Here is a 15,247-nt window from a genome sequence, read left to right as displayed (position 1 = left end):
GCTTCGGGCCTGTGGGAAGCCCCAAGAAGACAGCAAGGCAGACAGGAGCTAAGCCCCGCCTCCTGTGACATCGTTGAGTTTGGATTGGACACCACAGCAGCTCATCATTTTTGCCCCAGGAGAGATGATTATAAAAGGCCCTCAGCACACTCCCACCCAACCCCCTACCCATGCTCCCCATCTTGAAAAGAGGGTTGTCCTATCAGGGCAACAAAATCAGGCAGGTTGAGGACTGGGGAGGTCATGGATAAAGTACTTGTCTCGCAAGCTTAAGGACCAGAGTTCCTGAGTTCAGATGCCCAGCCCCGCATGTAAAACGCTTGCAGCCCCACCTGTAATTCAGTAGTTGAGCCCCGGGTTCAGTGAGAGAACCTGCCTCCAAAAATAAGGTAGAGAGCCATTGAGATAGATGCCCAGGGCCAACCTCTGGCCTATACACACACGCATGCACACACACACACACACACACACACACACACACACACACACGTATGCACGCACACACATGCATACAAACACACAAGCTACTAACAGACCTGGCCAATCCCTTTGCTACTTCGTTTGAAAGCCAGTTTTCTCTCCTTCAAACACCTTGCTGAGCCCTGACCAAACTGAGGACTCGTGACCTGGGTTCGAATTCTGACAACCTCTGGCTAGGCCTGCAGAGCAGCAGAGGAGCCAGGACAAGGCCTGGAGTAGAAGTGAGCTGTGCTGGGAGACTCCAGAGGCCCCTGGGGATCTACATTCGATGATTGGAAAGGCCATGGGGGAGCACAGATCATGACGGGGCACAGCTGGTGATATTACTATGGTCTGGAGAAACAGGTGCAGAGCTGATTCCAGGGAGAGGGATAAGGCGTTCCTACTTTGTGTGACATCATTTTATATAATCCGTAGACAGACATTTTCGCTTTTATAGTTATAAATTTATCTTAATGTACCTTATAAAAAATACATATAACCAGCCCATGAATTCTGTGATTTCCCACTTATGGGAGCTTATAAAGCTCCGTTTTAAAGCAGATGCATTAAATTAAAAGGCGGTCAGTGGTTTTAAAGGAAATAGTAAGGAGGTCTTGCCTGCATGTTGACATGGCAGCTACAGCCCAGCTTGAAATCCCAGGGCTCAGGAAAGCCGGGCCCCTCTCAGTTGCTGTGTTATCTCAAGAATATTATTTGGCCTCTCTGAGCTGTTGTTTCCACCCCGCAGAGGCTACAGTGCAGATGAAATGGGGTCACAGGAAGCATCTGCTGGCTTCCTCCCTTGCAACCACGCCCACACCTCCATCGACACCCTGCTGTGGAGATGGACTTTGAGGGGGCAGAGATGAGATTTGAACCCTGGTCTGCTGGATCCCAAATCCTGGGCTGGGTTGCAAGTACCCCACAGATGCACACACTCCCTCATTGCGCTGTCTATCTACTGGACCCTGGAGTCCCATGGAGTCCCTGACTCCCTGGTGGAGGCTGTGGTCCCCTTTGAAATGAACCTGACTTTTTCTTTTCCTCCCAGCAACTTTCCTGAGGAGTGGGTGAGCATTCCCTTCAAAACCAGATTCTACCCAAGGCTTCCCATTGTTGGCAGGACAGAGCACCCCCACAGCCCCCACCTGGTAACCCTAAAACCTGTACTTGCATCATTTTACACAGCAAAGAGACTTCTGGAGCGGGGATGGGCTGCAGACTATTAGGTGGCTCTTGTGTCATCACATAAGCCCTGTAAGTGAAGGAAGGGAACAGAGGTCAGCAAGGTAGGAAGGGGGTACCACAGGGCTGCCTCTGAAGGTCGAGGATAGGTCCAGGAGCCTGGGATTGCAGGCTGCTTATAGGAGATGGAAGAGGCAGAAAAGGGGGTCAGCAGGTGGGAGTTCCTGCTCCCTGAGCTTAGCTATGAGGGCCCATCTGGACCCGCAGCCTTCAGACTGTAAGACAACAAACTCCTGCTATTCGCAGTGATGTGCTCTTCAGTAATAGATGCTAATGCTGTTGCACCATGGTCCAGAGCCCACAGTCCCCACATACCCTCCACGGAAGCCACCCTCCCTGCCCATATGCATGGAGCCCTCAACTTCCTGGCTGTGACTGTGGTTGGGGAGCGATGATCTAAGGGCCTCTATTTCTTCGTGCATGGAGACGTGACCAGGACAACCACTGCTTCCTAGGTGAGAATTAAGAATATGCAGAAGAAAGCAAGGCAGATTTCTTCTGAGCATCCTCTATCTTTTCCCAGTAAACATGGCAGGTCTGAGTTCCTTCCCACCACTCTTGTACCCTCTCTGTAGCCCAGTAGAGCCCTGGGTAGTAGCTCAGACCCTCTGCCCGTCAGGAGGAAAGGAAGGCAGGCTCCAATCTGCTCATAAACCTGTCTTTGTGCCGGGGTCTTGTGGAGCAGACCTGGGATCCCAGCTGCTCAGGAAGCTGAGACAGGAGGATCAAAAGTTCGAGATTTGTCTGGGCTACACAATGAGTTCAAGGCTAGCCTGGGGAACTTAGGGAGAGGCTGTCTCAAAAAAGAGAGGCCTGAGGAACCCAGCTAAGTGGCAGAGTGTGTGGGTAGCATGTGAAGTTCTGGGTTCCAGTGCAGTGCTGCAAAATAAAAATATTAAAATTAAAATTAAAAATTAAAGTAATCTGTTATATAAAAAGTGCCTTTGCAAGTGTGCTACCTGGAGAGACTTCTCAAGAGCCCAACACACCTAAGGAGACTGCGCTCTTGGTGGGGGTCCTGGCTCTGTGGCCTGGGACAGCCAGCTCTCATCTAAACAGACCTTTGCCTCGGAGGAGGAGGAGGAGGAGGAGGAGGAGGTAGTGCTCCGCAGAGTGCTCACCACTTTTTCTGTGGTGCCAGAGCCGGCTCAGAACATCCCTCTTCCACCCACATGCTGAGAGGTAAAAATAACCCTCACAGTTCTACCAGGTTTCACATTTAAACAATGAGTGTGGGAGTCTGTGTCCTTTCAGCCAACCCAGACTCAGCTACGGGAGAGCCTGCTGTCGCATCCCCACGTGGGCATTTCTGATGGCCGCCATTGTTGCCGTTACCGGTCCTTGCCTGAGCCCTTCCCATGAAAGCCAGCCCAAGCTCCAGATGAGAAAGGAAAGTGAGAGGGCTGTTCGTGTCCTCCTAGCTGACGTGGGTCTGAGGCAGCGGAACCTTCTAGAAGGCAGGTTCCCCTCAGAGGCGGTGTGGGAGGCTGTGAGTAGGGCAGCTTTGGGAAGCCTCAGGGGCCTCTTCCAAGCCAAGAGTGGCTACTCTGTGGCCTTCTGCCTGCTTAGAAGTATTAATTTAATGGTGCCCTGGGACCCCATCCACCTCTGCATTTGGGGCTTGGAACTGAGACCTATAGGCCCAAGGGTAGAGTCACAGGAAATGTGAGGAGCCACTCAGGACCCTTCGTTTTCAGCTGTGCTGGTCCCGGGCCTGCCTGCTCGCCTATGCTGCTGAAAGGACACGGCCCTCTGAGGGTCACCCTGGAAAACACAGCCTTGGGCCTAGGCCAGGAAGATCCAGGGCTCTGTTGCGCTCTAGGCTTTAAGGGGACCCTGCTCTGAGGCCATGTATTGATTCTCCATCCTCCAGGCTCATCAGCAGGCAGTACATGGGCCATGGCTGGCCAGGAGGAAGTTATAACACACACTCATATGGTCCCTGCAGACAGGAGGCCTCAGGGTCGCCATCCCATGGTTGCCAGAGACTACGTTGTAAATAACCTTAACGGCCCGACTGGTGTCCTTGGTTGAAGATTGGCTCTGAGCACCCACCAGGCCCAAACACGGGGGTGGGGGTGGGGGGGGCGGCATGGGCGTGACCAGTGCTATGGAAGGGGAGCAGAGCCCTGGCCTCATACCTGTTCTCTTCCTCCACCTAGGGAGTGAGATTGTCACACTGCACCCCACCAGACACAGACACACCCACAGAGACAGAGACAGACACACAGACATACACACAGAGAGAGAGAGAGAGAGAGAGAGAGAGAGACATGCACACAGACTGTATGTGTGTGTCTGTGTGTCTGTGTGTGTGTGTGTGTGTGTGTTAACCTAGGGCATGACTAAAGCAGCACCTATAACTCACACTAGAGTAAGAATTACCTCACAGGGCCTTTCCCCAACAAAGGGGATTTTTATTTAATCGAATAGAACAACAACGGCCACCAAACAAAAATAATAGGCCCTGCCCCTGAGAAAGGCTAAAAATAAAAGGCAAGGCAGAGAGCTATTTACGCTATCTGTGCTTTGAACAACCTGCTGCTCAGGCACTTCTAGGAAACCTACAGTTTTTCTGATTTAAAAAGCACAGGCCCTCATGAGCACAGGGCCTCTCACCACTGTCTGAACTCCCTTCTCCCCAGAAGGCAACTGCAGGGTTCAGAGAAAGACTTTTGGAACTGTGAGGACAAAAACATTATAAGTCAACTGGAAGGAAAAGACAGAAAGAGCCCAGGTCCCTGGTGGCACCAGAAATCCTGGCGTCTCAGGTCTGGACTTTTTTTCCCCCTGGATATTTTACACTGTGAAAAAAAAGAAAGCTGCCCGGGTAATCTAACTTCCTGTGTGAGTTCAACAAATGGCTTGTTTTAGAGACAGTGAGATGGCTCAGTGGGTAAAGGTGCTTGCTGCCAAGTCTGTGGACCTGAGTTCAATCCCGGGGACCCATATGATGGAAGGAGCAAACTGACCACCACATGTACACTAAGGCCTACTTGCGCTGCCCGCATCAAAGCCACCAACAAGACACATAAGGCTTATGGTTAGTTTCATTAGCCTGACAGAGTCTAGAGCAACCTAGGAGACAAGCCTCTGGACACTTCATTCATGTGAGGGATTAGCTATGGTAGGCTAGTCGGAGTGTGGTGTGGGCTGGACCCTTGGACAAGATATAAAGGATGCCGCAGGGTGAGCGTTGAGCATTCGTCTCTCTCTGCTTCCTGACTGCGGATGCCTTGTGACCAGCCATCTCGCAGGCCTGCCTCTGCTGCCTTCCCTTGTCATGATGGACCATACCATCAAGTCAGGAGCCCAGATGAATCCTTCTTCCCCTAAGTTGTTTTTCTGGGTGTCTGCTTTTGCCTAAGCCATGAAAAAAAGTAATTCACAAAGTCACTACTCTCAGGGAGATGGTCAGCAAAGATGTCCATCAAAGAGGCCGTTTTAGGAGTCTGAGGTCACTGCCCCCTAGCCTGGTTCCTGGTCTTGACTAGAGCCCAGAAGTGACCTGTGATTGTGAGATAGTCACTTCCCCTACTCCAACCTTTATTTCTGCATCTGTAACATCTAGGAGGGCCCAAACACCCTCAAGTCCACATGCTCTGAGGTTCTCCTGCATGGCCGGACCTATCCCTCCGCACATCTGTGCCCAGCAGCTGGCTGCCCTCCAGCAGAACAGAGCTAATGCTGCTCTCTGATTTCTTGGCTTTGGGTAAAGAGCCAGGAGACCTTGCTGCTTGCCAGGCCTCTGGCCTGCAGCTCTCTGGAGACGCCAATAAATCTCGGCAGGTGATGAAAAAGCTGGCTCCTGCCAGCAAGCCATAGGCTGAAGGGCCCCATTGTGGCTAGGCCTCCCTCTGGCAGCACCAGGCTCAGCCTTTGGACAGGTTGCAAGGCCAGGCTGTGAGGGATCCAGCTCTAGTCTGAGTATTCAGTTATAACTAGCCCCTGCTTGGCTGTCGCTGGGCCTCCACATCCTTGCACACACACACACAGCCCTGCCTCCACAGTGCACTTGAAGCATCTCACACTGACCCCTCTAGGGGTGGACGCCTCTTGTTTCCCATTGCCAGCCAGGCTGAGGTGGCACCCTCGGCCTCCTCTGTTTTCACCTCCAACTTCCTCTCTCGGTTCACCCAAGCCCCGTGGCGTCTCAGTCCCTCTCACATGCCTCCACCAGGGTCCTGCCACACAAACTGTCCCTGTAACTCAATGGGCACTGAGGCTAATAGAGAGGGGGACCCCACCCTGGGCAGCCTCCTGGCCACCGCACACAGTTTCTAGACAGAGAAGGAACTGGCCCAGGGAATTGAGGGGTTGGAATCTATTATTAGACTCAGGCCAGGGACCTCTCTGTCTAGAGAGCAAGTATCTGGGCCACCATGCCACAGCCAAACAAACAATCACTGAAGAGCTTTTAACAAGTAGACCAGCAAGAACCTGTGTCCCACTTGAGGGGCCACACCACTCCCCAGGTCAACTCTGCCCCACCCACAAGCACCTGTCAAGATCCTAGCTGGATACGGGCCACCTCGTTGTCGAGGGAACTTGGTCCTTGGTCTTCCCTCACTCGGGAAGGCATGATGAATGTGCCTTTCCAGCCTATGGTGCCAATCACTAGATGACTGGGTGATCATTGGTTCTCTGTCCAGCACCTACTCTGTGGCCAGGACTGGTCTCTAGAGTCACAGCAGTGACCCGCGCAAGGTTCTGCCTGAAGGTTGCCCAAAGATCTCAGCCTAGCTCCCAGAGGTCAAGCAAGGTTTTGGCAAGGCCCAGGTTTCAGCCCTCCCCCCCCCCAAGACCCAGCAGGGCCAGGTGGGAGAGCACAGGCTCCATTTAGTAAAAGGCTCCCAAGACAGGCACCAAGACTTCCTCTTAGTAAAAGATACAGTCAAAATGACATCAGCCAGCTAAAAATGCCTCCCTGGAGAAGAATCTGGTGCAGATCTTGGGGTGGGTACAGCTTGGCTTCCCATCCTAACTCTGCTGGGGCGAGCTGGGTGACAAAGGCTGGTGTCACCACCTCCCTGGGGCTCCCCCGTTTTCTCAGTAGTGAAAAGGAGGTTAACAATAGCCTTGTCCTGCTTACGGAATTACTGTGAAGACTAAGATACCGCTGAGGAAATTGGACTGGGCAGGTGGCCTGTGAGGACCCACTCCTCCCCCAACCTGTCACCTTCCCCTCTACCAGTTATGCTCCTGAGAGCTGGTTCTGAACAAGCCCCTGCCTGGCTCAAAAGCTTTCAGTGGCTTCCCTATGGCCTGCAGGCTCCATTCGGCACGGCCAGAGAGAGCGCGAGTATTTCTGATGACAGGCTTCCTGGTGACTCTCACAAGCACAGAGCCTCTCCCTAGGCATAGTCTCCACCCCAAAGGCATCACATCCAAGAGGACCTGGGGTACAGGCCTAAAATGACATTGGTATCACCGCCCCCTAAGCCTCCTCACACTGGAGGGAAATGTGGGGGTGGTTGTGGTTGGAGAGGCACGCCATTTCCCAGCCAGCCTATCTGAGGCCGTCATTTTCCACACACCCTAGCTGTCTCAGGGCATCTGGGGCCTGGCACTTTGTCCAGAAAGGGGGTTTGGGGGGGCATCAGTCCTGCTCTAAATAGTGTCTCCATACAGAGAGAGCCATGCTGTCCAGAGATGGGGAGGGGACCACACCAAAGGGCCCCTGGGACAGCTGGCCTTTCACACCTATCATTTCACATTCCTCTGTGAGATCGCTGCTGCCCCTATGTCACAGACAGTGACAGACAGTGTTACAGGGGAATTGTGAGAACAAGGGGTTCAGGCATGGAACCCCAGATGCTCCCACTACACTGCTCATGCAGGGTGCAGCCTTCCTCTGCCTCCCCGCCTCCCAACAAGCCTCAAGTGACATCTGGACGTGCATCTCCCACACACAGTCACATTTCTGCTGCCCACCTAAGTCAATTATGGATGGTACCAGACTGAAATACTAACTCAGCCGTACCCCAAAGATAATGTACCACTCTGTGCCCCTTGGTGATGGCATCCTTCTCTGGGGCAACACTCTTGAGTGAGTTTTTCTGTGTTGTTCTAGAGATTTCTATGGACAGGCATGCTCATGTCAACGCCATGATCACACATGGTAGGGTACTTCATGCATAGGACTTTGCTTCGTAGATGTGCATGTTGCTTTGTTTAACCACATTAAGAATGGGACTGAGCCAGGCCTGGTGATACAAGCCCTTAGGAAGCTACGGCAGGAGGCTAGCCTGGACTATAGAGTGAGTTCAAAGTCAGCCTGGGCAGCTTAGTGAGAACCTGTCTTAAAAGAATACAAAAAGAGAGCTGGAGAGATGGCTCAGAGGTTCAGAGCACTGCCTGCTCTTCCAGAGATCCTGAGTTCAGTTCCCAGCGACCACATGGTGGCTCACAAACATCTATAATGAGATCTGGTGCCCGCTTCTGGTGTGCAGGTGTACATGCAAGCAAAACACTGTATACTTAATAAATAAATAAATCTTTAAAAAAAAAAGAATACAAAAAGATCTCAGGATATAAGTCAGATATATACATATACATACAAACAAACATACATACATACATACATACATACATACATACATACATAGTAGAGCACTGTCCTTGCTAATTCATGAGAACTTGACAGAAACCAGAGTCATTTTGGAAGAGGGAACCTCAGCTAAGAGAATGCCCGCTGCTGACAGGCCTATGGGAAATAGGAGAATCCGGATCCCCTGTGGACAGCTTCACTCCTGGCCTGGTGGTCCTGGGCACCATAAGGAAGAAAGCTGAGCAAGCCATGAGGAACAAGCCAGTAAGCAGCTCCCCTCTGTGTTTCTGCTTTAGTTTCTGCCTCTGGGTTTCTCCCCTACTTGAGACCCTGCCCTGACTTCCCTCAGTGGTGAACCGTGATGCAGAAGTGTAAGCCGAAGTAACCCCTCTCCTCTCCATCCCCCACCCCCAAGTTGCCTTTGGTCATGGTGTTTTATCAGATTAGGTGCTTATCTAGCATATGGGAGGCCCAGAGCATGGGGTGAGGGGCAGTGACTTGGGCCATGAGAGATAGCTCGGCAGGTAAAGGCCTTTGTCACCAAGCCCTGACAACCTGAGTTCAATCCCCAATCCCACATGGTGATGGAAGACAACCAACTCCCACAAATTGTCCTGTGATCCCCACATATCATTGTGGCATGCACGCGCGCGCGCACACACACACACACACACACACACACACACACACACACAAAGTAAACAAATTGATAGAAAAATGTCAACTATCTCTTATGGTTCTAACCTAAATGTCCCACAAAGGCCTTGTACTGAGGTGGCTGGGCTGTGGGAGAGGGGTCTGGTTAATGCAGAGCTGGATGCTGAATCTTCTGAGCTCCTGGGGAGTGTGGGTACTCAGGAGAAGCCTCACTGGAGGGAGCAGGGCTTTGTGGGTTCCCTTGGACAACCCCAACCCTTGTCCCAGCCCCACCCCCACCCCCGCTGTTCTGTGCTTAAACTTCTTCCTGGAAGCTGATTCCCTCAAGTATTTAGTCACCAGTAATGGAAGTGGGCAGAGCCACCCCCTCGCTCTCGCTACAAGCTGCCCCCCTCAAGCCACGGTGTCATAGTTGAATATCCTTGAGCCAGTGAACTCACGGCATCTTCTGTTACTGTAAGTGAGGGAGGCGGGCTGGAGAAAGCATAAGGAACAGAGGTTCGTCTAGCTTTGGCTTTGGCTGGGTGGTCCAAAACCACAATCCGAAGCTGGAAAGCCTCCGAGCTGCATAGGAAGACATACAGAACACTGCATGAGGAAGCCAGACAGGCCATTAGCTGGAGTCCTTACAAAGCCCCTTGCTGTACCGTGAGGCCTCATCCCACCAAGAACCCCCACCACCAAATAACATTACCGTAGACTTAGGGCGTTCATTTTCCAACATTTGGAGGACACATTCAAACCGTAGCAGGAATCGGATTGTTTCCTATCTTTCGCACTTTAGGATACTAAAGCAAAAAGCATCTTTGTATATGCATCCCCCGCCCTCCCGGTTTGAGTACCTGTCAAATTAGATTTATTTTATCAGCATGACAGAATTGATAATCACTAAGGCAGGGCATGGGGGGGGGGAGCCAGGCTTCTGTGAATGCCTATGGGGATTATCTCATTAATTCAGGTGGGAAGACCCACCCACTGTGGGCGGCACCATTCCCTAGTTTGGATCCAGTAGAGAAAGGGCAGCTGTAGGCATTCATCTCTCTCTGGCCCCCTGACTGGGAATGTGATGTGACTAGCTGCTTCAAGTCTCCCACCATGATGAGCTGTGCCCTTAACCTGTAAGCCAGAGTCAAACCTTTTTCCCCTTACAGTAGGAAGTAGGAAGCCTGGGTTACAAAGTGGGGGTGGGGTCAGAGATGAGGCAGGGATGGGTGGCGTGGGAGATGCAGAAGGTAAACACAATCTCAGGTGGAAGGCAGAAAAGCCAGACCCAACACCACGTGTCACGCAGCCCCAACCAGGCCTCCTGTCCACCAGGCGTGGAGGCAATGTGTGGGGAGAAGGGACAGCAGGCTGTAGGCAGGTACTTTAATCTGTCTAACCTTGAACGCCATTGACTCTCCCTATTGCCTCACACCCATCCCGTCACATTTACGTACCCGGCCTCCAGAGAATTTTGATTTTTGTGCCAAATGTGGTAGTGCACGCCTATAACCTCAGTATCCGGAGGCACGATCAGGACCACCACAAGTTCAGGACAAACCTGGTGTGGTTAGGAAGTCCCAGGCCAGCTAGGGCTACATAGTGAGAGCCTGCCTCAAAGAGCTGTAATGAAGCTTTCCATCCTGTGGGCCTGACTTAGCCAAGGCAGGTTCACAGAAAGTCAAAGTTGGCGGTTTGCAGGGGTCTTTAATAAAAAGGACCTGGGGGCGAGCCATAACGTCTCAAAGTCCCATAGAGGAAGGAGAGAGGCTTGCTGCCCTGCCTGTTGCTGACCCTAAAATCAGGGGGTGGGGATCAGGGTAGGAACAGAAATGCCTCCCAAAAAGAGTGGAGAAAACAAGTGTGTTTGTGTGTGTGTGTGTGTGTGTGTGTGTGTGTGTGTGTATCTGTATCTGTGTTGTAAGTACATGTGCCTGTGTGTGTGTGTGTGTGTGTGTGTGTGTGTGTGTGTATCTGTATCTGTGTGTTGTAAGTACATGTGCCTGTGTGTGTGTGTATCTGTATCTGTATCTGTGTTGTAAGTACATGTGCCTGTGTGTGTATGTGTGTGTATCTGTATCTGTGTTGTAAGTACATGTACGTGTGTGTGTGTGTGTGTGTGACAGCCTCTAAGCTATGACCAAGGCAAGTCCTCTTCCCACTCCACTCGAGGAGCAGGGGAGTTCCTATTAGCACCTGGGCTCTCTCCCTCCACAGGCCTGGGAGGAGCCTCAGCCCCTGACATGGACCCTTGTGACTTAACATTGACTCTGCTGCTCACTCCTGTGCTTTCTGGGCTGTACAACAGCATCAGGGACAGACAGTTGCCTCACAGGTTGGAGGAAGAGGCAGAAGCCACAGAGGATGGCTGCACCCTGTCCTGTGCCATCAGCACTCTGAAAGCGTCGAGTTTATTTTCAAACAGAAAGAACTACCTGACCGCAGTCATAAAACTTCCGGGTTTTGTCTTTTCCTTTCTTTTTCTTTCTTTCTTTATTTTTTTTTCCATTTCCCTTCACTGCTGTATTTCATAAATCAACACTTGCACCTTGCACCCAGCACGCATGTGTGGGTTGTGTGTCAGGCCTCATTTGGAAATCAAATCGGCCCACACTTGGGAGTAAAGGCTGGATCCTGGGCTGGCCAGGGAAAAACGATGAAGACAGACCAGCTTCATGGGCTAGAAAATGAGGAAGTGGGTAGAGAACACAAAGACGCCCCTGGGGCCAGCGTGAAGGTCCCCTCCATCTCCTTGGGGAGGGGAAGATAAGAATAAATAGTGACAGCAGTTCAGGACCAAGCCCTGAGCGAGCCAGAAGCCACAGTCAGAGCTGCTGTAAAAGAACAAACAAGGCTGGAGGGGTAGAGGAAGGGCCTGTCACTGTCTCCGAGAGTCCTACATCATCGCAGAAGAAAGAGAGTCTGGGGTCACCCTCCACCCCAGAGAGCCCAAGTGAATAATACCATCAGCATTAAGGCAGAGCCAAGCCTCGAACCACCTACATCTGTAGGAAAACTGCACCACTTGCTAAGCGGGCCCAGCCGAAGGGTCCTGCACCCACAGCAAGTGTGTTAGGGACCATGTGTTAGGGACCACCTGAGGGTCCAGAGTGTAAAGAGAAAGAGCCTGAAGGATGGCTCCAGGCTGCCGGAGGCTGAACAGCTGGACCAGGGTAGAGCTTTGAGGACAGGCAACAGAGGCGCTGGCTCCTGGTGCTATGTCCGCGTAGGAGGCAATGCCTTGGCTTGCAAAAAGTAGACACTTGAATTCCCAGTGTGTGTCTGGAACTGTAATGGCCACAATATGTCCTCCAAAAGACCGGGGGATATGGCTCACTGTGTTTGCCTTCTCTCTTGGGAGCTTGAGGCTGTGAGAGGGGGGAGGAGACCCCTCCCCCAAGAAGAAGGTTCCTCTGCATCCTTGAGTCTGTCTCCCGTCCAAAACATTCCGGTCAGCAAGATGAGGGACTGATGAGCAGAGACGGCAAAGCCCCCGCCTGCAGACACACAGCCCTTGGAGTCCAGAGGCGGCAGCAATTCCTTCTCGCGTCCCTCCCACAGAAGGCCGTCCTCAGAAGCTCTGCACAGCGGCAGTCCATGGAACCCAGGGCCGTGTGCCAGTCTTCGCTCTGCCCAGGTTCTGTGCATCCACAATGGCGGGCTTTGTCCCCTATGGGCCTATGCCCACACCTGACCAAAGTGGACAATAAGCTTAGTCCAAAGATCTTTTTATTTGTATTTATTTTCTTCCTTCTTTCCTTCCTTCCTTCCTTCTTTTTTTGGGTATTGTTGTTGTTGTTGTTATTTTTGGTTTTTTTTAGTTTTTTGTGACATGGTCTCTCTACATAGCCCCAGCTATCCTGGAGTTCACTATGTAGACCAGTCTCCTCCTGCTGCCTGCAGATCAAGATGTAGAATCCATAGCTTCGTCTCTAGCGCTACGCAGACATGCACGCTGCCATGCTCCCGCCATGATGACAATGCACTGAACCTCTGAAACTGTAAGCCAGCCCCAATGAAATGTTGTCCTTTATAAGAGTCGCCGTGGTCACGGTGTCTCTTCCCAGCAATAAAATCCTACAACAGAAGTTGGTACAAGGAGTGGAGTATTGCTGTGATAGGCTTGACCATGCTTTTGTTGTGGATTTGGGGGGCTCTGGATTAGAAAAGCTGTGGTCATGGTCTCTCTTCACAACAACAAAACACTAACTAAGGCACTAGCCCAACCTGGAGCCACAGGCCTGTGATCCCAGCTACTCCAGAAACTGAGGTGCGGGCATCACAAATTCAGGAACAGACCGGGTAACCTACTGAGACCATGTCTCAAAATCAGCAGGGGCTGGAGGCAGAGTGTGACCCAGCGGGAAAAAAGACGTGTTGCACTGATCTGGTGACCTGAGTTTGAAGCCCAGATCGCATAATAGACTGAAATAATGGAGCCCCAAAATTTTACACACACACACACACACACACACAAATAAAATAATATTTTTAAAAGGAAGGCTATGCTATTTTTTGCGTAGCATTCATGAGATCCTGAGTTCAAATTGAAGTGTCAACACCAAAAAAGAAACACAAAATAAAGAGCCTGCCCTGCCACAGCAGAGAGCCCCACACCCAAGCCTAAGTTTGCAAAATCAGCAGCCCAAGGGGGCGGGGCTCCCTTACCTGTGTGAGCAGGGTTTGCATAGCCATGTTTTCCTGACACAGCCCACCTCACTCTGGTGTGTGCTGGTGTTGTGGGGTTCTTTAAGCCCTGTATACCATTAGAGCCGCTCTCTCTGTCTCTGTCTCTCTGTCTCTGTCTCTCTGTCTCTCTCTGTCTCTGTCTCTCTCACACACACATACACACACACACATGCACACGCATGCACACACACACACACATGCACACACACACACACACACACACACATACATACACACACACACACTTATACCCTGAGAAAGCCTTATCAGGTGGGGCTTCACTCTCATATCAAGTCTGCTGAGGAGGCCTCTCTGGCCCTCCTGGGAGATAGGACCACCAGGCCTTGGGCTGTGAGTCCAGAGGACTAGCAGATGGACGTGAGCCTCAAGTGGGGGTGGGGGAGAGCGCTCAGGACCTTAGACCCTGCCCTGTCACCAACCCTACATCCCAGCCCTACATGGGCTGAGGCTCGGCTCAGTGGAAAATTCAGAGTTGTTTTGCTGGGTCACGTGGGCTGTGTATGTGCGAGCAGCTGACAGGAAAGTGGTTTTCTTCCTGGTCTCAGGCTGTGTCACAGGTCCTGTTGAGTAAGGCTCTGGAGGCCTTAAGTTTGACATGGCTGTTTGTGTTGATTACAAATGCCCCGGCTCAGCCCAGAGACCACAGAGCTATGAGCCATCTGGGCCACTTGTGCTCCACCCATAGGGCCCAGGGAACACAAAACTCATGTTGGGCCCTGACTCTGCCAACCACAGAGACTGTAAGGAGGGAGGGGAGCTCTAAAACTACTTGTTGGGGTTGCTTTAGTTAGAGGAGGGCACAGGGCTCTAGCCAGGATGTCCAAAAATAACTCGGAGAGCAGAGCTGACAGCAGTCTGCTGTCTCCGTGGAAAATTTAAATTAATTCCTCCTGAGTGTGAGATCTAGTCCCAAAGCCATCTCTGATGTGACCAGAAGCCCAAGGGAGCTATGCCTCTGTCTCCAGGATTCCTCATGCAGCCAGTAGTTATAACAAGCAGGAAGAGGAAGGCTGCCATGGCCTCCAGCTTTGGTTCTGCAATGCTGTAAGGACAGGCACAGTCCCTGAGGGTGGTGCTATTCCCTGACCTTCCTCAGCTCCTCACAACTGGGCATTTTTAGCATCTTCCTCCTCCTTCTCCTCCTCCTCGTGTGTCTCTGAAGGGAGGAGGCTCAGTGGTCACCAGGCTGTCCATCCCAGTGGCCAACACATGAGTGGCCTCTTGCTCAAAGCTACAAATGAGTGATAAAGAGGACAGAAGATGGAGAGAGTGCTCCAGGGGGTGAGGGAGAGAGCAGTGCTCCAGGGGGTGAGGGAGAGAGAGAGAGAGCAGTGCTCCAGGGGGTGAGGGAGAGAAGAAGGTAAACCAGTTCCTGAACAAATGAGTACAGCTGAGAAGGATCCAGAAATGACCTGGGGAATCAATGAACTGAATGTGGCATGCGCCCCAGGGCTTTGCTCATGCAGAACGGACCCCCCCCCCCCGCAAAAAAAAAAAGAGGCAAAGAGAAGACCCTTCTGGCAGCAGAGCCCACCCAGACAAATTGAGGAAGTAGGGACCAGGATGCCATCACCACTGTTCAGAGTGCCACGTACACATACACACACATGCAATCCACACACAGACTCTACACACCACACA

Source organism: Acomys minous (assembly GCF_964271855.1).
Source record: "Acomys minous genome assembly, chromosome: 6".
In the NCBI taxonomy this organism is placed as follows: domain Eukaryota; kingdom Metazoa; phylum Chordata; class Mammalia; order Rodentia; family Muridae; genus Acomys; species Acomys minous.
Note: the sequence above shows the minus strand (reverse complement) of the source record.